Here is a 23,617-nt window from a genome sequence, read left to right on the forward strand (position 1 = left end):
AACAGTGCTTGACACTTAGCAAGTGCTTAAAAAAGTATTACTATTATTATCATTATTTCTATTAATATTATAGTCTTTGCCTTCTGGACTTTCTGCCACTGTTTTGCTCTTCTTTGTCCCTCATTCCCTTTTTTCAAGCTGGGTTATCTCCTCTGTCTTGATGGTTTCTACATCCTTTCTCCTCCCCAGTTTACTGCCTGCTTCTCTCTGTCCTCTAGACTGTAAACTCCTTGTGGGCAGGGAACATGTCTACCAACTCTGTTCTATTGTACTTTCCCAAGCATTTAGTACAGTGCTCTGAACACCATAAGCGCTCAATAAATACCATTGCTGATGATGGTCCATCACCCAACCCACACTTCCCCTTTTCACTGGCAAGAATGTGTTTCTATGAATCAGTTAATGGTATTTATCGAACATTTACTGTTTGCAGAGCATCATCATCATCAATCATATTTATTGAGCGCTTACTGTGTGCAGAGCACTGTACTAAGCGCTTGGGAAGTACAAATTGGCAACTAAGCACCTGGGAAAGTACAACAGAGTGCAGAGTTGGGAGATACGATCTTTGCCTTCAAGGAGCTTACAGTCCACATTCCCTACTGCTACTTTCTCCATCTTTCCAACATACCTACCAAAAGATGTCAGGAAAATGGGAATAGGACCGTTTTCAGTTGGCTGATGACCTTTCCCCAAAAGCTATTGGCTAATAAATAATAAAAAATAATAAATTGTGTTTCAGCGTAGCCTAGTGGAAAGAGCACAGGCCTGGGAGTACCTTTCATTTTGGTTTTTGAAAGGTACTGGGATATGTTGAGAGGGTGGGGAACTGAGAGGGGGTTGCCATTTCCAAAGACGAAGGAAAGCAGTAAGATAGCCAGGCATTTCAATCACGGCTGACAAAGGAAGTCACCATTTCCGCTTCTAATAGTAGAGTAGCCAAGAGTCCTGGTGAACAGTCAGTGACCCCTCAGAGAACCGAAAAGAGCAAAAGACCATGAATTGGAAGAAGCAGAAAACACTGGTGTCAGAAATGGAAGCCAGTTCTGAGAAAGAGTGTGATGTGAGAATGTGAAAAGCAGGTGTAACCCGGTAGAAAAAGCACAGGTCCGGGATTCAGAGGGCCTGGATTCTAAACCCAGCTCTGCCCTTGCCTGCTGTGTGACTTTGGGCAAGGAGCTTAACTTCTCTGTGCCTCAGTTTCCTCATCAACAAAGTAAAATGGGAATGAAATTCTACGCTGTCCTACTTAGATTGTGAGTACCAAATAGAGCAGGGACTGTGTCAAACTTATTGATTTTATATCTACCCCAGTGCTTAGTAGATTGTTGGCACATAGCTTGGAACTTAAATACCATGAAGATGATAATACTAATGATAATAATTACATTTAAAGCATATTCCTTCATTCATTCAATTTTATTTATTGAGTGCTTACTGTGTGCAGAGCACTAAACACTTGGGAGAATACTGTAATAAAAAGACACATTCCCTGCTCCCAACAAGCTTACAGTCTGAAGGGGGGAGACAGATAATATAAATAAATAAATTACAGCTATGTGCATAAGTGTGGTGGGGCTGGGAGAGGGGATGAACAAAGGGAGCAAGTCAGGGTGATGCAGAAGGGAATGGGAGAAGAAAAAAGGGAGGCTTAGTGAGGGAAGGCCTCTTGGAGGAGATGTGCTTTCAGTAAGGTTTTGAAGGAGGGAAGAATAATTTTCTTTCAGATTTGAGGAAGGAGGGAGGATTTTCCAGGCCAGAGGCAGGATGTGGGAGAGGGGTCGGCGGAGAGATAGGTAAGATTGAGGCACAGTGAGAATAATTGAGAAGGAGCGTGGTCTAGTGGAGAGAGCATGGGAGCCAGAAGGACCTGAGTTCTATTTCCAGCTCCACCACTTTTCTACTGTGTGAACTTGGGCAAGTCACTTCACTTCCCTGGGCCTCAGTTACCTCATCAGTAAAATGGGGATTAAGACTTGAGCCACATGTGGGACAGGGACTGTGTCCAACCCAATTACCTTATATCCACCCCCACGCTTTGTACAGTGCCTGGCACATAGAACTTAATACCCCAATTATTATTGTTTTTAGTATTAGTAATATTAAACAGGGGTTGCAAGCTGGGGTAAGGAGATCAGGGCAAAGCCACCCTTCCCTTGTCTTATGCCATCGAGTCGTTTCCGACCCATAGCGATGCCATGGACACATCTCTCCCAGAACGCCCCACCTCCATCCGCAATCGTTCTGGTAGCGGATCCATAGAGTTTCCTTGGTAAAAATACAGAAGTGGTTTACCATCGCCTCCTTCTGCACAGTAAACTTGAGTCTCCACCCTCGACTCTCTCTGATGCAGCTGCTACCCACACCCTACCTCTATCTTTTTGTATTTAAACGTTTATTGAAAGAATGCTTTCTTTACTAGCTGCAGGAATTTTCTTCCAGGATAAGGGGCTCATGATTTTAAACTTTCTGGTTAGTGATCAGTGCTCTGTGGCTACCAAACACTGACCCAATGCATGTGGTAGACAGGGAGAGCCTTGGTCTTCCGACTTCCAACGTTTGTTTAATAATAATAATAATAATAGTATTTGTTAAGTGCTTACGGTGTGCCAGGCACTGTTCTTTGACAGACCGATTGATTCCTCTGACAGCACTGCTAACGGATGTCAGCTTGATAAACAGAGATCCAGTGAGCTCACCGGGCATCCCGATGAGAATGCTTGGGGAGGGAAAACATCATTTCCAAACGCATAGTCTTAAAAACCTTCATTTCACTGACTTTGCGGTCTGAATAGAACAAGGAAGAGGAAGAAGGAAAGAAATGAAAAACATCCCTTAGTGGTTTCAAGCCCTAAATCAGCTCTTAGATACACAAGTTAGAACTTGGCATGCTTTGGTTCCGTGCCAGTAAATTATTATTATTGGCTGCGGGGGATGGAATTTCAGGCTATATTCGAATCTTCTGTAACTGTTTTCCCATGTGTGAAGAAAAGCCTGAATCTAACCACAGCTGAGCAGAGAGTGCCAGAAATGAGTTCAAATCTCGCAGGAAATGACTTATCTTAATATCCCGAGAACTAATGGCTATTAATGAGTAAAAGGGAATACATTTTAAAATTCCAAGACAATTTGTTGAAGTACGCCAAAAAGACATAAATATTGACAAGAGAATGAGAAATTGCAGCTTCCTCCTAAACTGGAAGAGCAGATGGATTATAGCAATGTGTGCGGAGTGACATAAAATACAATATTTAATTTTTATCCAGACGAAGTCAAACAAATCAGAATAAATTGTATATCCCCTTCACAGTCTCCACAGAATAAACAACACATTTCATATCTGACATCAACTCATAGGGAGAGTTCTCTTCTAAAGATTCCCTTATTCAAGTTTTCTAATATGGTGGATATCCCTCATTGGAAGAGATAAATTTATAATAATAGTATCTTTTAAGTGCTTATTATATACCAAGCAATGAGCTGATCAATTCAGTCACAGCCCCTGCCCTGCTTGGGGCTCACAGTCTAAGTAGGAAGGAGAACAGATATCGAATCCCCATCTTATAGGTGAGGAAACTGAGGCACAGAGAAGTTAAGTGCCTTGTTCAAGGACACGCAGCAGGGAGGTGGAAAAGCTGGATTAGAACCCATTTCCTCTGACTCCCAGGGCCTTGCTTGTTCTACTAGGCTATGCTGCTTCTAAATTTTTATAACATTTATTCAAAATGCCCCTCTTGGAAAATCAATTGAAAGAATAAAAAAGACATAGCGAAGAACACTGGATTCCAGCCTGATGGAAAGCGATAGAGACAAGGATCATAGCTTCAAAAATGTCTAAACCTCCATCCCCTAGCCAGAGAGAACCAAGGAGAACTTAATGCATACTTAGCTAGGCATTTCATAATGATGCATGAATCCTTCGTGCAGGACACTCACAAGTTTTTATGGTATTTGTTAAGTGCTTACTATGTGCTAGGCATTGAACTAAGCCCTGGGGTAGATACAAGCTAATCAGATTAGACACAATCCACATCCAACATGGGGCTCAGCTCACAGTCTCAATTCCCATTATACAGGTGAGGCAACTGAGGCACAGAGAAATGAAATGACTTGCTCAAGGTCACCCAGCAGATAAACAGTGGAACCAGAATTAGAATCCCAGGCCCCTGCCCTATAAATTTAGACCAGGCTGCTTCTCAATGCACCTGAATACCAGGCTCAAAAATCAACAAAAATAGTTCAGTTCTGAAATCGATCTACATGAATTGCTCACTGCTTCCCTGTAATTATAAACCATATTTCTATGAAACAAATAAATAAATAAATGTGGCCATAATACAATCCTTATTGTATTACATATTACATAATACATAGTAAGCGCTTAACAAATGACATCAAAAAAAAATCCTGATTGTGTATTTCTATTTAGGGGAGAATAATAGTTTAAAGGTGTAACATTTCTTCTATATTAACCTTGTTCCAAAATGTCTTTTAACGTGAGACTATAGGGTGGAAATGCCCTTATCTTTAATTCAGGTGGATCTGTGGGCTGTTGACAACTTATATTAATGGGCGTCAACAAATATTCCCCACTGCTACTGAGTGAGGTGTGGAAAATTAAGACTGACGAATGAGTGTAATCAGTAAATCCAGCAAAGGGGAGTCAGAGAGGTATTTGAGAAAGAACATTTAAAAGACAGATGAGCCAAAGACAACATACCAGATAGCAGGGAGAGAGCCAGAGAGGTTCCAAACATGGGTAACTGACTGTGAAGCTGTTTAAAATTTGGGCTAAATTCTCAATAAATCAGCGGTTGTGTGGGATTCATTTATATTAGTGTGTACGTGAAATTACTCAGATTTCTAAAGTCCTTATGTTGACTCGGCCTAAAAGGTCACTGAAACAGGAAGGCAAATAACAATGAACAAGGTTTTTGGGTTTGTTTGGGGTTTTTTTTTTTCATTTTTAACCAGTACCCAGCTCTAAGATGTCTGACTGGAAGTCCCCACGTAGGACAGAGACTGTGTCCCACCTGATTATCTTGTGTTTATCCCAGTGCTTAGTATAGTGCCTGGAACATAGTAAGAGCTTAATAAATACCATAAAAAGGCTGTGACTGAATCCAAACTGGACCGATTCTTCAGTCAAGTTTTAAAACCACTACCACAAGTCAACTTAATGGAGAAACAGTATGACCAGCTGGGAAAAAAAGCATAGGCCTGGGACTCAGAGGACCTGTGTTCTAATCCCAGCTCTGCCACTTGTCTGTTGGGTGACCTTAATTTCCCTACACCTCAATTTCCTCAACTGGAAAATGGAGATTAAATGCCTGTTCTCCCTCCTACTTTGAGCTGATGAACTTGTCAGCTACCCCAGTACTTAGAATAGTGCTTGCTACATAGTAAATACTTAGATAACACAAAAAAGTGACATGGTTCTGTCCATGTCTACCAATTTTGGAGTATTAGATGAAATATTCCAAACTGAAGCTACTACTGGTGAAATTTACCTCTAGGCAAGAGTGAGGCTGAAAATAATGCTAAACTGTTTAGCAGAGTCAATGTCTGGACATTTGACACTTGGGATTTTTGAGAAGTCCAGTATTTCCCACTTCGACTGTGAGCCGTGTGAGACCTGAAGATCTTGCATCTACTACAGTACTCGGCACATAGTAAGTGCTTAACAAGCACCACAATTAGTAAAAGTATTATTTTAGGCTGGGTAATGGGTCTGTCAATTCCAGGCAACCCAGAATGTCAACATCCCTGAAAGGCGGAAGTGTTTCTGCCAAATATGCGGTCTGAGCCAGGAAAAACAGCCCAGGAAAAGAACAGAAATCGGGAAAATAAACCGAACTGAACAGAGATGCTGAAGCAGCCATGAAGACACCATCTGGTCCAGCCCACTTGAAAGGAAAGAACAGATACTCTTTCTTTCTCCTCCAACATTTTTTCCAGGTGGCATTTAAAAGTTCAGGAACTTTTCCGATCAGCTGATTCAGGGATGTCTCAAAATGACAATTCAGCTGTGTTTCGGGGTAGAGTATTGGAGTATCTTCCGAAACACAATGCAAGCTCCGTCCACATTCATTTAGACCTAGTTGCTCCATTCAGGATGTTTTCTTCCTCATCACCACTTGCATTTCTTCTACATCCACTATGGCTTTAGGGCATTTGGTATTCAGAACACCCACAGCACTTTGTACATATCTAGAAATTATTTTTAATAATAATAACTGTGGAATTTGTTAAGTGCTTACTATGCACTAAGAGCTATTCTAAGCTCTGGGGTAATCAGGTCTGACACAGTCCGTGTCCTACATGGTGCTCACAGTCTTAATCCTCATTTTACAGATGAGGTAACTGAGGCCTAGAGAAGTTAAATGACTTACCCAAGGTCACACAGCAGACATGTAGCAGAGCCAGGAATAGGACCCATGTCCTCTCACTCCCATGCCCGTGCTCTTTCCACTGATACATGCTGCTTCTTCCTTTGTATTAATGTCTGTATCCCCCTCTAGACTGTAAACTCACTGTGGGCAGGGAATGTCTACCAACACAGTTGTATTGTACTCTCCCAATGCTCTGTATGTAGGAAATGCTCAATAAATAAGTTTGATTGATTGATTGACAGGAGGGGTAATACTTTTAAGCCAATGCCCAGGAATTTCTGCTTGATGTGGAGAGGAATAGACAACCACCGGAACTTTCTGAGGACTGAGGAAACATAAGGAGACTGACATTTTAGAAAAATGATCCTTGAAGCAGGATGAAGTGTGGACTGGAGCTAATGGTGGTATTTTTTAAGTGCTTACTATGTGCCAAGCACTGTTCTAAGTGCTAGCAATCAATCCATGGAATTTACTGAGGACCTACTGTGTTCAGAGAACTTTACTAAGCACCTGGGAGACTACATACTATAGGGTTGGTAGACCTGATCCTTGCTCTCAATGAATTTACAGGCAAGAGGATGAGGCAGAGAGCAAGCACAGTTACGAAGATCAATGAGGAAGTGACTTGACCAAGGTCACACAGCAGGCAAGTGGCAGAGCCAGGATTAGAACACAGGCACATAGTAAGCACTTAAATACCGCAGTTATTATTATTATTATTAATACTCCTACTCCGTCAGTCTTCCGAAGGACGTACCAAACTTCGCATTTCAGTTTCTACTGTCTGCAAATCATGAATTGGTTAGAATATTGCCTCCGGAATAGGTTCCAGTGATAGCACTTTGGCATGTCTTGCTGAAGAAACTCTTCAGCTATGCCTGGGGTTTCTGTGCAGCAGACCAGCACAGAATATCAGTTTTCTTTAGAGTTATCCATAGTCATGAAAATGTAGAGTTGAACACGTGAGGCAGGCTAGAATTTGAGAAGGATCAGAGTCTATTTGATTTGGCCAGAAACACTTCATTGGTAATCTGAGAGAGGTTGGTCTTAGTGGAATGAAAGAGGTGGAAACCAAATCATAGGTGGTCAAAAAGGAAGTGGGGAGATAGGAAGTGAAGACAACAGCTGTAATTAACCCGCAGCAAATACAAGAATAATAATTGTGATAATAAGCCAACTCTCACTCTATAAAAACCCTGGGGTAGATACAAGGCAGTCCCTGTCCCATATGAAACTCAGCATTTAAGTAGGAGGGAGAACAGAGAAGCAGTGTGGCTTAGTGGAAAGAGACCAGGCTTGGGAGTCAGAGGTTGTGGGTTCTAATCCCGGCTCTGCCGCTTATCAACTGTGTGAATTTGGACAAGTCACTTAACTTCTCTAGGCCTCAGTTACCTCATCTTTAAAATGGCGATTAATAATAATAATAATGGTATTTGTTAAGCACTTACTATGTGCAAAGCACTGTTCTAAGCGCTGGGGGGGATACAAGGTGATCAGGTTGTCCCACATGGTGCTCACAGACTTAATTCCCATTTTACAGATGAGGGAACTGAGGCGCAGAGAAGTGAAGTGACTTGCCCAAAGTCACACAGCTGACAACTGGAGGAGCTGGGATTTGAACCTCTGACTCCAAAGCCCTTGCTCTTTCCATTGAGCCCCGAGACTGTGAGCCCCATGTGGGACAGCCTGATTACCTTGTATCTACCCCAGCACTTAGAACAGTGCTTGGCACATAGTAAGCACTTAACTAATACCATCATCATTATCAACAGGTATTGAGTCCTCAAAACTGTAAGTTCGTTGTGAGCAGGGATTGTGTCTCCCAACTCTTATATTGTACTCTCCCAAATTCATTCATTCAATCGTATTTATTGAGCACTTACTGTGTGCAGAGCACTGTACTAAGCGCTTGGGAAGTACAAGTTGGCAACATATAGAGATGGTCCCTACCCAACAGTGGGCTCACAGTCTTCTTAAATGCTTAGTACAGTCTTCTGCACACAGTAAGCGCTCAGATAGGATTGATTGATTTTTACAGATGAGGTAACTGGCTCAAAGAAGATAAATGACTTGCCCAAGGTCTCACAACAGGCAAGTGGTAGAGCTGAAAATGGAACTCAGGTCCCCTGACGCCCAGACATTGGCTCTTTCCATTAGAGCACTCTACGTCTCTGCAAGTGGAAAGGTTTGGTGAAACTGAAGATCCTGGGTGAGGCTAAGAGGAGAGGAAAACACTGAGAAGCAGTGTAGCCTAGTGGATATCCACAAGGACCAGTGTTCTAATCCTGACTCCGCCATTTGTCTGCTAATGGACACTTTGGCAAATCACTTCAACTTGTACTTCCCAAGCGCTTAGTACAGTGCTCTGCACACAGTGAGCGCTCGATAAATACGATTGATTGATTCTCTTGTCTTCAGTTCCCTCATCTGTTGAAGAGGGATTGAGACTGTGAGCCCCATATACTATTCTATTTATTTTGTTAATGATGTGCATCTAGCTTTAATTCTATTTGTTCTGACGACTTGACACCTGTCCACATGTTTTGTTTTGTTGTCTGTCTCCCCCTTCTAGACTGTGAGCTCATTGTTGGGTAGGGACCGTCACTATATGTTGCCAACTTGTACTTCCCAAGTGCTTAGAACAGTGCTCTGCACACAGGAAGTGCTCAATAAATACGATTGAATGAATATGGAACAGGGGCTGAGTCCAACCCGGTTTGCTTGTATCTACCCCGGCACTTAGTACAGTGCCTGGCACATAGTAAGTGCTTAACAAATACCACTATTATTATTCTCCTCTGAGTGCTAGATCAAAGATCAAGAATTAAACTAGAGAGTTTCCTCAAGAAGTTTCTCTGTGGATGGATTGGACTTGGAGACTGCTTAATCGCTACAACCTCTGCAATTTCTTGCCAATCTGAGGGCCATGAATGTGAATATTGTGTTTCTGTAGACTCAGGCTACCCAGTTCATTCCAAATTTGGGTTAAATCGGTCACAGACAAACGTGATGATAGATTGATACTCACTCTTCTACTGTACCCCTGCTCACAGTCTCCATTTCTCTCAAGCTAACCTCCTCACCCAGCTTTATTTGCATCACTCTCACTGCTAACTATTTTCTCACACTCTCTCCCTTGCTAGGAATTCCCTCTCCTTGCGAATCCAACGGACCAAAGCTGTCCCTATCTTCAAAGTCCTTCTGAAATCACATCTCCTCCTCCTAAACATTTGCTATTCATCCCACCATCAGCCCTGCAGCATTTAATGTACATATTCCTAGAGTCTCCCACTTCCCCTCTCTCATTTCACTAAGGAAGCTTTGTGGCTAGTTGAGGGTTGACGGGGGGAAGTGGTAGTTCCAGTACATGGAAAAAACTGGAGGATACAAAACTCAGGAGTTTCCCACACCAGTGGATGCTATAGTGTAAATATAACTAGCAAGAGTCCCACCCACTGAAGAACCAACTCCATAAAGCAGCTCTATATGCCAGCTTCTGCCCAGGTACTGGAAGTCTTGGAGTTGTGCCCAGATAATAATAATAATAATAATAATAATAATAGGTATTTGTTAAGCACTTTGTTCCAGGCACTGTATGCTGGGATCAATACAAGCAAATCAGTTGGACACAGTCCCTGTCCCCCATGGGGCTCACAGTCTTCATCCCCGTTTGACAGGTGAGAGAACTGGGGCACAGAAGAGTGAAGTGACTTCCCCAAGGTCACACAGCAGACAAGTGGCAACGTCAGGATTTGAACCCACATCCTTCAGTCTCCCAGGCCCGTGCTCTATCCACAATTGCATGCTGCAGAGAGGTTGCCTGCTATGAACAGTGCAGGAGATAGCAAGTCAAACAGTCAGTCAATCTTATTTATTGAGCACTTATTGCGTGCAGAGCACTGTACTAAGCATTTGGGAGAGTACAATGGAACAATAAACAGACACATCCCCTGCCCACAGCAAGCTTACAGGCTAGGGCAACCATCTTATGGAAATCTGTTCCTTTCTAGGGTGGAGTCTCAAAGCCTGCAGAATTTAATTTCAACCCCAAACTCAAGTTTAAGTCCCTAGGAGGGCTCCCACACCAATGCATAGCTACACACACACACACACACACCACAAATTATACACACACTACATCTGTCTTCTCTCTTTTTTTCTCTCTCTCCATACACCTAGAAATGGATATGCAATTAATAACCTAGGTCAAACACTGAAATCAACTGCCTTAAAACCTCACAATTAATTAAAAAGGGATGTAGCTAGAGCCTTCCTTTAGGGTCTACGCAGAAACACTATTAGATCAATTTCTAATCACCAACTTCTCATTCAGTTATATTTATTGAGCTCTTACTGTTTGCAAAGCACTTTTAATTAACAAAGCAGAGTAGCCTAATCATTTATTTCATAAATCTTAATCTGGATTCAGGTAGCTTTATGAAAGTTCTTCTGATTTCTCATCAAACATAGAGAACTTGATTTTAACTTTATTGCGAATAGATTGAATCTCACAATTTTATTTTGAAAATAAAGAACAATTATATAACACCATCTGAATGCCTCCTAAAAGAAGACTCAACACCCTCTATCTCCTTAGCACTTATATACTAAATGCTTTACTACTCTTTTTCCATCTTGTAATCAATTCTACTTTGTCTCATTTTTAACTGATACTTGTTAAGCACATGACAAGCACTGTACTAAGCGCTGGGGTAGATACAAGCTAATCAGGTTGAATACTGTCTATGTCTCCCTTTTGGCTCACAGTCAATCCCCATTTTCTACAGCTGAGGTAAATGAGGCGCAGGGAAGCTAAGTGACTTGCCCAGCGTCACACAGCAGACACATGGCAGAGCCAGAATTAGAACCCAGATCCTCTGACTCTCAGGCCCCTGCTCTTTCCATTAGGCCACACTGCTTCTCCCCTGACAGATTATAAACAGCATGGCTCAGTGGAAAGAGCCCGGGCTTTGGAGTCAGAGGTCATGGGTTCAAATCCCAGCTCCACCACTTGTCAGCTGTGTGACTTTGGGCAAGTCACTTAACTTCTCTGTGCCTCAGTTACCTCATCTGTAAAATGGGGATTAAGACTGTGAGCCCCATGTGGGACAACCTGATCACCTTGTAACCTCCCCAGCGCTTAGAACAGTGATTTGCACATAGTAAGCGCTTAATAAATGCCATCATCATCATTATTATTATTATTATTAAATGCCTTGATGGCAGGAAATGTGTCTACTAATTCAACCATACTTTCACAAACTCTTAGTACAGTGCATGCAGTAAGTGCAAGATAAATGCTTTGATTGATTGAAATATGACTGTTTGATATCATGATTTGTTTTTCATGAATTACCAAGTCTGCGCTCTGAGTGACACTTGGATTGGAATTTGGTAGGTGGGAGGAATAGCAAAGCCATTGAAATGGCACTCACTTCTCTGTGATAAGTAGAAAAGGAAAGTACAGTCAGCGTAATTTGGTGAGCTGAGTTGTGTTAAGTGGTTTCATTAATTCCAAACAAAACCAACCAGAAAGGATTTCAAGTTATCATTCCAAGTCCGCACTGAATTATTCCACAGATTGAAAATTCCACTTTTAAAACACAAGTAACCAGTTTCAAACAAATATTGCCACACAGGGACAGTTACTTGTTCATCTTATTCTTCTCATATTTGTGAAGGATCAAATTTTAAAAACTAGCACATTCCAACCACCATTCACTGATTTTGAAACACTAATACATCAAACTGCTAGAAAATAGTGAAAATCAAGAGTCTATAAGTGAAGGCTCTCTAGGGATATTAGAGACAAATTGTAAAACTTGAATGAGGCCGCAAGGCATCGGTGAAGAGCAGGGGAGCGAGTCAGCAGAGCTGGCTTTGAGTCCCAGCTCTGCTGTAGGACTACTGTGTGACTTTGGATCTGTCACTTCCCCGTCTGCTGCCTCAGTTTCTTCATCTGTACAACGGGGATAACGGGGATTGTGAGCCCTATGTAAGCCAGGAACCGTGTCCAAGCTCAAAACCTTCTCATAAGTGCTTGATAAATGACCTCATAATGATGATTATTGAAGGCTTCACTTTCAAAGACCATACAAAGATAAGAAATACCATGAGCATCAATTCTGGAGTTCTTATCTGGTAAGCCTACTGTCGCAGAGGCACATAACTCGTCCACAGTAGCTTTGTGGCTCTCTAAGGAACGGCTTCTGGAAAACTTCTGTTCAGATTCTTTCAAACAAAACTGGTTTAGGATCTCCCCCTTCCCTCCTCCTCCGATTGGATTGGAGGACAAATCTCCCAAAGGATCGAAGCCTTTGGGGGAGTCTCGAGAGAGACGAGTCTGAGCTGAGAAGCCAGGCAACTGAACTCGGGAAAATTGGAGGAAAATGGGTGGTCTCCAAGGAGTTGCGAGGAGGAGAAGGGGCTAGGCTCCAGTTCTAAAATATCATCATCATCAATCGTATTTATTGAGCGCTTACTATGTGCAGAGCACTGTACTAAGCGCTTGGGAAGTACAAATTGCCAACATATAGAGACAGTCCCTACCCAACAGTGGGCTCACAGTCTAAAAGAGTGGGCTCGCCTAGCAGAGGTTTCCTGGTGGTTTTTCTCCTCCTTCCTCATGAATTCCCAAAGAACTTCTAGTCTTCTAGACTGTGAGCCCGTAGTTGGGTAGGGATTGTCTCTATCTGTTGCCAAATTGTACTTTCCAAGAGCTTAGTACAGTGCTCTGCACCCAGGAAGCGCTCAATAAATACAACTGAATGAATGAATGTTAAGTACTTACTATTATGTTGCAGCACTGTACTAAGTTCCAGGGTTGATATAATACAATCAGAGCAAGCACAGAATCTGTCCCACAGAGGTTTCACAGTCTAAGGGGAGGCCCAGAGAAGTCAAAGGGTTTGCCCAAGTTCGCCAAATTCCCTCTGCCCATCCGCCAAGCTAGCTCTCTTCCTCCCTTCAAGGCCCTACTGAGAGCTCACCTCCTCCAGGAGGCCTTCCCAGACTGAGCCCCTTCCTTCCTCTCCCCCTCGTCCCCCCTCCATCCTCTCCATCTTACCTCCTTCCCTTCCCCACAGCACCTGTTTATATGTATGTTTGTACATATTTATTACTCTATTTATTTTACTTGTACATGTCTATTCTATTTATTTTATTAGTATGTTTGGTTTTGTTCTCTGTCTCCCCCTTTTAGACTGTGAGCCCACTGTTGGGTAGGGACTGTCTCTATATGTTGCCAACTCGTACTTCCCAAGTGCTTAGTACAGTGCTCTGCACACAGTAAGCCCTCAATAAATATGATTGATTGATTAAAGTCACACAGCTGGCAAGTGGCAGAGCTGGGATCAGAACCCAGGTCTCCTGATTTTGAGTCCCTGCCTTTAAGAAGATTGTTCTCCTAACTGCTGCTAGTCTGCCTTAGTTGGGTCTCTCAACAGTCCATAGCTAGACCACTGTGTTTGGAACTCTGAGATAACTTTAATAAAAGGATAAAACTTTCAGACGTTGATTACGTTCTTGAGCAATGTGACAGGCAAGAATTTCTGGAATTTTATTAGCCCTGGTCTTTTTAAGTGAAAGAAAATCTACTTTCACATTCATTCCCTAGGGAAGAAGAGACAACTTTGAGGATTCAGGCAAACAACCTGTTTCGCATGACATTTCCTCCTACCTGAATGTTCTTTTGGATGGAAGTTATGCTGACAGCCTACCACACACAGTCGTTATGGTGCAGAGGAATACAGATTGTCAGCTGCATGGGAAAGTACAGGTCAATGACCCTTAGTTTGTCTTTCTTCCTCCTAATAACAATAATGACATTTTCTGAGCAGTGACTATGGTCCAAGCAGGGCGTCAAGCCCTGGAGTAGATATGAGATCGTACACAGTCTCTGTCCCACAGGGGGCCCCTCAGTCTATCTCATCCCCATTTTACAGATGAAGAAACTGAGGCCCACAGGGGTAAAGTAACTTGCCCAACTCACCAGCAGGGAAGTGGCGGATGTAGAACTTGAACTCTGAGGCATTTTCTCCCCGACCTGTGTTCTACGCTCAAGCAGCGTGAAGCTTCTACGAGAAGCAGCGTGGCTCAATGGAAAGAGCCCGGGCTTTGGAGTCAGACATCATGGGTTCAAATCCCAGCTCTGCCAATTGTAAGCTGTGTGACATTGGGTAAGTCACTTCACTTCTCTGGGCCTCAGATCCCTCATCTGTAAAATGGGGATTAAAACTGAGAGCCCTCCGTGGGACAACCTGATCACCTTGTAACCTCCCCAGCGCTTAGAACAGTGCTTTGCACGTAGTAAGCGCTTAAATACCATCATTATTATTATTATTATTTCTAAAGGTACCCCTGCCCGTCAGCTTTAAAGCATTCAATCATCCTTTCCTCTCTTAGTTTACCTCACTAATCTCCTACTCCAGACCCACCCACCCCACTCTAACTCCATCTTGCTCGCTGTGCCCCGATCTCATTTATCTCTCCGCCGACCCCTTTCCCACCACCTCCCTCTCCCTTCACAAACACCAGACCACCACTCTTCCCATCTTCAAAGTCTTATTAAAGAAGCATCATGGCCTAGTGTCAAGAGCACAGGCTTGGGAGTCAGAGGGTTCTAATCCCGGCTCCCCCACCTGTCTGCTATGTTAGCTTAGGCAAGTCATTTCCCTTTTCTGTGCCTCAGTTTCCTTGTCTATTAAATGGGAATGAAGACTGTTCGCTCCATGTGGGACAGGGACTGTGTCCAACCTGATCTGCCTTAGAGATTAGAACAGTGCTTGGCACATAACAAACACTTATCACATACTAATCAATCAATCAATCAATCGTATTTATTGAGCGCTTACTATGTGCAGAGCACTGTACTAAGCGCTTGGGAAGTACAAATTGGCATCACATAGAGACAGTCCCTACCCAACAGTGGGCTCACAGTCTAAAATGGGGAGACAGAGAACAGAACCAAACATACCAACAAAATAAAATAAGTAGGATAGAAATGTACAAGTAAAATCAATCAATAAATAGAGTAATAAATATGTACAACCATATATACATATATACAGGTGCTGTGGGGAAGGGAAGGAGGTAAGACGGGGGGATGGAGAGGGGGACGAGGGGGAGAGGAAAGAAGGGGCTCAGTCTGGGAAGGCCTCCTGGAGGAGGTGAGCTCTCAGCAGGGCCTTGAAGGGAGGAAGAGAGCTAGCTTGGCGGATGGGCAGAGGGAGGGCATTCCAGGCCCGGGGGATGACGTGGGCCGGGGGTCGATGGCGGGACAGGCGAGAGCAAGGTACAGTGAGGAGATTAGTGGTGGAGGAGCGGAGGGTGCGGGCTGGGCAGTAGAAGGAGAGAAGGGAGGTGAGGTAGGAGGGGGCGAGGTGATGGACAGCCTTGAAGCCCAGGGTGAGGAGATTCTGCCTGATGCGCAGATTGATCGGTAGCCATTGGAGGTTTTTGAGGAGGGGAGTAATATGTCCAGAGCGTTTCTGGACAAAGATAATCCGGGCAGCAGCATGAAGTATGGATTGAAGTGGAGAGAGACACGAGGATGGGAGATCAGAGAGAAGGCTAGTGCAGTAGTCCAGACGGGATAGGATGAGAGCTTGAATGAGCAGGGTAGCAGTTTGGATGGAGAGGAAAGGGCGGATCTTGGCAATGTTGCGGAGCTGAGACCGGCAGGTTTTGGTGACGGCTTGGATGTGAGGGGTGAATGAGAGAGCAGAGTCGAGGATGACACCAAGGTTGCGGGCTTGTGAGACGGGAAGGATGGTAGTGCCGTCAACAGAGATGGGAAAGTCAGGGAGAGGACAAGGTTTGGGAGGGAAGACAAGGAGCTCAGTCTTCGACATGTTGAGCTTTAGGTGGCGGGCGGACATCCAGATGGAGATGTCCTGAAGGCAGGAGGAGATGCGAGCCTGGAGGGAGGGGGAGAGAGCAGGGGCTATACTACTATACTATAGTATAACTATACTACAATAGTTATCTTCTCCATGAGGCCTTCCCTGATTAAACCTTATTTTCCCCATCTCCCATCTGTATTGTCTTATATGATGGCATTTATTAAGCACTTACCATGTGCAAAACACTGTTCTAAGCGCTGGGGAGGTTACAAGGTGATCAGGTTGTCCCACGGGGGGCTCACAGTCTTAATTCCCATTTTACCAATGAGGTAACAGGAACAGAGAAGTTAAGTGACTTGCCCAAAGTCACACAGCTGACAATTGGCGGAGCCAGGATTTGAACCCATGACCTTTGACTCCAAAGCCCGTGCATGCTCTTTTCCACTGAGCCACGCTGCTTCTCATATGCCCTTATTATATGTTTGACACCATACCCTCTGGGGACTTGCTATTCACCTCACGCTCAGCCCCACAGCACTTATGTACATAGCCATAATTTGTTTATCAATCGTATTTATTGAGCGCTTACTGTGTGCAGAGCACTGTACTAAGCGCTTGGGAAGTACAAGTTGGCAACATACAGAGACAGTCCCTACCCAATAGTGGGCTCACAGTCTACTTATAGCAATGTCTGTCTCCCCCTCTAGACTGTAAGCTCACTGTGGGCAGGGAAATGTGTCTATCAACTCTGCTGCACTGTACTCTCCCAAGCACTTAGTAAAGTGTTCTGCACACAGTAAGAGTTCAACATACATGACTGATCGATTCCTGCCTCATTAAGGACTGGCTGGTAGGATGTTCTGGTGGGTTGTTCTTGCAGACACCCCCAAGGACCCTCACAGTGAGGCAGAAATGGGACCCTGCAGCCTCCTTCCTTCTCCCAATGGATCTTGATTTTTAAATTATCCTAATCCTGTGAGAAGCAGCATGTGGCCTAGTGGATAGAGAGTGCAGGAGGCAGAAGGACCTGGGTTCTGATCCCGACACTGCCACTTGTCTGCTGTGTGACCTCGGGCAAGTCAATTCACTTCTCTGGGCCTCAGTTTCTGCATCTGTACAATGGGGATTAAGACTGGTAGCCCCATGGGAGATAGGGACTGTTTGCAAACTGACTACCTTGTATCTCTCCCAGTGCTTGGCACATAGTAATTGCTTAACAAATACCCTATTACTATTATTATTGTCATGGAAAAATGACCGTCACTGGATAGGGCTGATGCAAGCTTGGCTTCTGGTGAAAGGAAACCATGACAAGAAATGAGATTTCAAGCCTCCCTCCCTCATCACCCAATTGCCTTATTTCATCTCCTGAAAATGATTTTGCCACTATCCACCTAAATCAACCCCGCCATCCTTGATGCTGGTTTCGTTACATGAGACGGGAGAAATTCCCTAAATCTACATCACCTTGAGGAGAAGAACCAAGGCAGCCAGCCAAGATTGGAAAGACTGGAAGGTTGAAATTTGGAAAGTTCAAGATGGGTTTGGTCCCCCATTGTCCCCGCTGATGTGATGGAAAGGATTCACCCACTCTGCAATTTGAACAGTGAATCACAACTAATAACTACCACCCTCTTCCTTAGCTTCGTATTTTCAGATTTCTTTGGAAAACAAAATCTTTCATGAGATTATAATAGCTAAATATTACGTAGCTCAATTTTCTCCTCCCCTGCTTTACGTCTGAAAATCCATAACATTTGCATAGTGCCTTCATCCCAAAGAACTCAAACACCCCCAAAAGTTTCATATTTTCAGCCTCTGTACTCTTCTTTCTCTCTGGTGGAGAAACCTCTAGATACATTTGCACATTACCTCTAAGCTCTTATTCACCTGAGAGCCAAAATGGTCAAAAATTGCAGAGGAAATTAATGGTTAAATCACAATTGAAATCACCAGTGAGCCCAGGTTCTAATCCCACTCTTGCCACTTGCTTGCTGAGTGGTCCTGGGCAAGTCACTTAACTTCTCTATTCCTCATCTCTAAAATGGGGATCAAGACTGTGAGCCCTATGTGGGTCAGGGACTGCTTCTAACCTGATTAAATGGTATCTACTACTGTGCTTGGCACATAGTGAGCACTTAAATACCAGAACAACAACCTGCTGCTTTCTAGTGTTATTTTTATTTTGTGTGGTGGTTAGGCAAAGCAGGAAATATAAAAATAATAACGATAATAAAAATAACTGTGGTATTGGTTAAGCATTTACTACGTTCCAGACACTGTATTAAGTGATAGGGTGGGTAAAAAGTTGCAAGGTTGACCACATGTGGCTCACCATCTTAATCCTTATTTCCAGATGAGGTAACTGAGGCCCAGAGAAGTGAAGTGACTTGCTCAAGGTCACACAGCAGACAAGAGGCAGAGCTGGGATTAGAACCCATGACCATCTGATTCTTAGGCCCATGCTCTAGCCACTACTCCGTGACAATAGCAGGCTAATGTGGGCGGCTGGGCTGTATTCACTACGACCCAATATCAGTGGTATGTAGTGGTAATTTCATTTATTCAATTGTATTAACTGAGCACATACTGTGAGCACTGTACTAAGCACTTGGAAAGTACAATTCAGCAACAGAGACAATTCCTGCCCACAATGGGCTCACAGTCTAGAAGGGGGGAGACAGACATCAAACCAAGTAAAAGGCCATCAATAGCATCAATATGAATAAATAGAATTAGAGCTATATGTACACACAAGAACAAGCAAAACAGGCACTAATATAAATAAATAGAATTATAGATATGTACATATATACACAAGAGTAGTGGAGCGGGGAGTGGGGTAGAGCAAAGGGAGTGAGTTGGGGCATTGGGGGGGAGCGGGAACTGAGGAAAAGGGGGTCTTAATCTGGGAAGGCTTCCTGGAGGAGGTGAGCCTTCAGTAGGGTATTGAAGGGGGGGAAGCGTGCACCCCACCAACCTGCTCAATTGTTGCAGCCAATGTCCAACCTGAACAAGAAAGCGCTTATTCCAGCAGGACAAGAAAGCGCGTGTGGTGCCATGGAAACCACTGGCACTATAATTAATTCCTCTTTGCCAGTTATCAGTCCTATGCATCGGAATAGTGAAATGAGCAAAGGCTTGGGAGTCAAAAAGACCTGGGTTCTAATCTTGGGTCTGCCACATGCCTGCTGTGTGACCTTGGAAAAAAGTCATGCCACTTCTCTGGGCCTCATTACCTCATCTGTAAAATGGGGATTAAGACTGTGAGCACCACATGGGGCAGGGATTGTGTCCAACCTGATTACCTCGTATCTACCCCTGTGCTTACAACAGTGCCTGGCACATAGCAGGCACTTAAGAAATTCTACAATTATTGTTATTATTCTTATTGCTATGACAGAAGACTCTATTTTACTAGTTATTACTAACCACCTGCACTTCATGTAAACTTATTTCCTCCACATTTTGCAAACTCCTTGAATCAATCGTATTTATTGAGCGCTTACTGTGTGCTGAGCACTGTACTAAGCGCTTGGGAAGTACAAGCTGGCAACAAAATTGACAGAAGGAGCTACATCTTTTACTTTTCTTATACTTCCCCCAGGGCTTAGCACAGAGTGTTACACATACTACACAAAATGAATATGTACCTGAAGTATAATTAAGTCTCCTAAAATGGATATTTTTGAAGGTTAGCATCAACACACAATTCTCCTTCTCTCTAGTTGGAAATACAGTCTTAAGATCTTCTGAATTAAGGCACTTGGGGCTTAATTTTACACATGGCATATTATCCAAAGGACTACCAAACTCAAAGTACGCAAGACTGAGTGGACACCACAGGGAAGGCTGTGGAAATGATATCTACTTTAACTGAACTGGTTGCTTAGGATACATTATGGACAACCTATCTCCCTTTCATGATTCGAAAATCCTTTTTGACAGGAGCTGGGATTGTGTATAATTTTTAGGCTTTGACTTTAAAGCCCCCAAATTCAAATTCCACAATTCCACTGCCCATTTAGGAAAAGCCATTTCATGTGATTGAATCCCCTGGATTCGGAGGAATGATTATTCCTTTTTATCATGCTGATGGTTTGGAAGAAGCGACCCAGGAAATTAAATTATAAAGTCTCATAAAACCACTTCACAAAGTCTTCTGGAAAGGTTAATTTTTAAAACTGTGATATAATGTTGGCAATTTGCTCCAAATGTTACTCAAAATTAAAAAAAAAAAAAACACTTTAACAAAAGAAAGTCTACTCCCTTTCAAAAACCTAGAACAGGTTTTTCATTCAAAACGATGAAAAATATATGGTAAAAATGTATCTTTTAGTATAATAAATGAATGCTAATATATTAGATCAGGAAATTCCAAGAAGAAATGTTAAACCAAATGCCCAGCGTTCTCTGTACTAATAAAAGAATTCGGCAATGTATTTATTCCATCGGGCTAACTTGATTCAGCAGGAATTAGAGCATCTAAAATATTTATCTCTTCTTTCAGCAGGAAAAATTACAGAATCTATACAGAAATCATAATTGTGGAGTTTGTTAAGCACATACACTTCAAGCTAGGCACTCTACTAAACACTGGGGTAGATGCAAGGTAATCTGTTCAAATACATTCCCATCAAAACATTTCTGGAAACCTCAGATATTGTTATTGGCAATAATAATAATAGCGGTAATTGTTAAGCACTTACTATATGATAACAATAATAATAATAATGGCATTTATTAAGTGCTTACTATGTGCAAAGCACTGTTTGAAGCACTGGGGAGATTACAAGGTGATCAGGTTGTCCCTTGTGGGGCTCACAGTCTTAATCCCCATTTTACGGATGAGGGAACTGAGGCACAGAGAAGTCAAGTGACTTGCCCAAAGAAACACAGGTGACAAGTGGCGGAGCCGGGATTTGAACCGATGACCTCTGACTCCAAAGCCCATACTCTTTCCACTGAGCCACACTGCTGCTGCCAAGTATTGTACTAATCACCAGGGCAGATACCGGATAATGAGATCTCAGATGGGGCTAACAGTGTAAGTAGGAGAGAGGACAGGTATTGAATCCCCATTTTGCAGAGGAGGAAACTGAGGCTCAGAGAAGTGAAGTGACTTGTCCAAGGTCTCCCCCTTCTAGACTGAGCCCTTTGTTGGGTTAGGACCGTCTCTATATGTTGCCAATTTGTACTTCCCAAGCACTTAGTACAGTGCTCAATAAATGTGATTGAATGAATGGTCACAGTTGGTAAGTGGTGGAGTGGAATTAGAACTCAGGGCCTTTAACTCTAGTCCCTGCTCTTTCCACACTGCTTCGCCTAAGCGATAAAGTCCAGCTACAGAAAGGCAGCCAAAGTTACCAGGAGAACCTCCATCTATAGTCAGCCTGGGAGAGAGAGAGTGACAAGAAACAATGTAGCCTAGTGGATAGAGCACAGGCTTGGGAGTCAGAAGGACCTGGGTTCTAATCCCTCCTCTGCCACTCATCTGCTGTGTGACCTTGGGCAAGTCACTTCACTTCTCTGGGCCTCAGTTCCCTCATCTGGAAAATGGGGATTAAGAGTGTGAGCCCATTTGGGACAGGGACTGTGTCCAATCTGATTAACTTTTTCTTTTCTTTCAATCGTATTGAGTGCTTACTGTGGGCAGAGCACTGTACTTGTATCTACCCCAGTGCTTAGCACAGTGCTTGTTATGTAGTAAGCACTTAAAAAGTACCAAATTATTATTATTATTAAGTTAGAGAAATAATGGGGACGGGAGCATAGTAAAAGCTTAACAAATACCACAGTTTTAATTATTATTATTAGAAGCAGAGTGCAGAAGGAATACTCAGAAGGGACACGCAAATGGAAATGGGCAAAAGAAGGTTCATAACTGACTGACTAAGATAGATCCAAGCAAATCAGGTTGGACACTGTCCCTGTCCCACCTGGGGCTCAGAGTCTTAATTCCCATTTTCCAGGTGAGGAAACTGACTGGCCCGAGGTCACACAGCAGGCGAGAGGCAGAGCTGGGATTAGAACCAGGTCCTCCTGGTTTATAATCATTAGCCCACGCTGCTTCTCCCAAATGCCCAAATATAATTGTCCCTCTGCAATTCGTAAATGGTCGTCGTCAGGGAGAGGAGGTCTAAAATTAGACCCAGAGCTCTTTCATTTGTGGAGTCAGGCAGATGTGACTTTTTTCCCCTCCATCTTTACCAACCTGCTCTATTTTCCTAAGCAACCAAGCAACAAGTTAGACTGGCACAGTAATCCTCTAAAAGAGAATCAGTCAATCTATTAATCAATGGTATTTATTTATTAATCAATCACATTGATTGGGCACTACATGCAGAGCACAGTACTAAGCTACTGGGAGAGTATAACAGACACATCCCCTGACACATATTTAGACACGTATTTAGACACATCTAAATACGATTGATGATGATGATCCCCTGCTCAAAACGAGCTCACAAGCTTCATTTATTTATTTATTCAGTGGTATTTGTTAAGCACTTACTATGGCCCAGGCACTGTACTGAGTGCTGGAGTAGATGCAATCTAATCAGGTCAGACAAAGTTCATGTTCTACAGTCTTAACCCCCATTTTACAGATGAGGTAACTGAGGCACAGAGAAGTGAAGTGACTTGCCCAAGGACACACAGCAGACATGTGACAGAGCTGGGATCAGAACTGAGGTTCTCTGACTCCAAAGCTTCTCTGACTCCACGTCGCTTCTCTACTGAGCGCTTTCTGTATGCAGAACACTGTACTAAGTACTTGGGAACATGTAATATGGTAAAGTTTGTAGACGTGAACCCTGCTCACAGGGAGCTTATAGTCTACCGTCTGCAGGGGAAAGGTTTCGGGATAATAAACGCTCAACTTTTTATGTTCCTAAACTATCCTCTCATTTCTAGGAGAAATGAAATCATGCTTCGAGTATATCTGCTTTACGTCTATCTCTCATGAATCTACAGGTTGTCTGTCCCTAAGGGCTTTGAGGCAGGATTCAATATGCTCTTTTTCCAATTAGGGTGAAAATAATAAGGCCTGTAGACCATAGACAATTCTCAATGCAAAGTAGGGAGGGGGAAAAAAGGAAGTCATGGAGAATTTTCTTAGTTCGATAGTTTACCTTTTCAGTTGAAGAAAATTAAAACGATAACTTTAGAAAAACTGCAAAGCGATCATCATCTGTGGACAACAGAGAAGAGTGAAAAAAATAATGGAGATGGCTTTTCCTGGAACAGCAATTAACAAGCTCTTGACAGCAGAATTACTTGGGCTCAGACCATTAGGATTTACTCTGGTCAGGAAGTGAAATAAGGTTACAGATCTACAAGCCAGGGATGATTGTATTCCCTTGTAGTCCAAAGTTCAGGAAT

The 23,617-nt window shown here is 43.1% G+C and overlaps 1 protein-coding gene across 6 annotated transcripts in view; it reads right to left on the minus strand.

The window, feature by feature from the left end:
* The window catches only part of PDE1A (phosphodiesterase 1A), a 213,518-nt gene that overhangs the window by 178,682 nt on the left and 11,219 nt on the right, over positions 1-23,617 (minus strand). Inside the window, exon 1 of one of the 6 annotated variants that reach the window (XM_038751268.1) lies at positions 23,368-23,426. The exons of the other annotated variants lie outside the window; for them this stretch is intronic. The gene's annotated coding sequence lies outside the window, so the exon portion shown is untranslated. Of the gene's footprint in view, positions 1-23,367; positions 23,427-23,617 lie in introns of those variants that run through there. 6 annotated transcript variants of the gene reach the window in all.

The sequence above is a fragment of the Tachyglossus aculeatus genome, chromosome 9 (assembly GCF_015852505.1).
Source record: "Tachyglossus aculeatus isolate mTacAcu1 chromosome 9, mTacAcu1.pri, whole genome shotgun sequence".
Lineage (NCBI taxonomy): Eukaryota > Metazoa > Chordata > Mammalia > Monotremata > Tachyglossidae > Tachyglossus > Tachyglossus aculeatus.